Here is a 1,283-nt window from a genome sequence, read left to right as displayed (position 1 = left end):
TGTATAAATGTATGCACCTTCATTTATGTTCTGTGTGAACATGTCACTTTAGTACTTGTGTGCGTGTGTGTGTGTGTGTGTGTGTGTGTGCCTTTACTTTTTACATATATGTCACTGTAGATAGACACAAGCAAGTGTGTGCATATATTCAAGTAAAGAATTTCAGATGAAAAATCTTTGGAATGTCTTAAAACTTTTCACTGTGCTGCTTAATAGGTTGAATTTGAGGATGCACAATAGTTTTATTTGTTTTTTCTTCTTTTTTTCTTTTTGCTCCTTGTTAAAAAACCCTAACATTTCTAGATTTTTGTGTAAATCCATAGTTATTAACTAATGCACCTATGATTAGAGACACAAACGGAAATTTATAAACAGAATACAAGAGCTGTTAGCTCTGTATTAGTTTACAAAAAATGTTCTCTTTTTCCTGAAATGTTGATGGTACTTTCACATCCACTATGCAGCTGACTTCTTCAATGGTGCATGACCTTTGCTTCCTATTCCACAGAACAGTATCAGGTCTGTTATGTTGGTAATGGATTGCTATTTATATTGGAATGTACCACCAGTATTCGGTACTTTTTGGTTATCTTGCCCCCATTAAAATTGCCATTAAAAAATTGGGTTATCTCCCCACTAAAAATTTGATTTTATGTGGTGACAAGTGATTGGATTAAAAGGGTTAGATCCTTTTGATTCAGTACTTCAACACATTGTTGACTTTTGGCTTCCTCAATAGGCATGGCATGATTTCTTATAAAAATGTTATCAGATTCAATAAGATGTTTAATCTTTTCACTTTTCATGTTTATTAATTTTTCATTTATTTTCTTGTGTTTTATTGAAGGATAAACAATTTTTTTAGTTGGGGAGATAACCCAATTTTTTAATGGGGGTGAGATAAACAAAAAGTACACAGTATTCTTTGCTTTTAAAAATGCAAACACATTCTGGTCGTGACAAGCCTTCAATGTCTCCATTAAGGCAATTCTTGCTGCAGATAGCATCGTAAATAATTTTTGCAACTATATTATCTATTGAGTGTAGATATTTTAGAGTGGCTGATGATGAATTGCATGATTTCTTCCACACTGGTGTAACATAACCAATATTTACCAGCTCAGTGTAGAGATTTAGTGATCTCTATCTCTCTTGTTTATCAGATAGTGAAGGTCTATCCTTGGGATGTAATGCATCTGTTGAAGGTCCAGAAGGGGTTACTCTGTTGTTATCCTCTAGCTTGCATTGCTTTTTGCTGATATGATAAATGCTTGTGTGTGTGT

The sequence above is a fragment of the Octopus bimaculoides genome, chromosome 8 (assembly GCF_001194135.2).
Source record: "Octopus bimaculoides isolate UCB-OBI-ISO-001 chromosome 8, ASM119413v2, whole genome shotgun sequence".
NCBI classification, from domain to species: Eukaryota; Metazoa; Mollusca; class Cephalopoda; order Octopoda; family Octopodidae; genus Octopus; species Octopus bimaculoides.
This window is presented reverse-complemented; position numbering follows the sequence as displayed.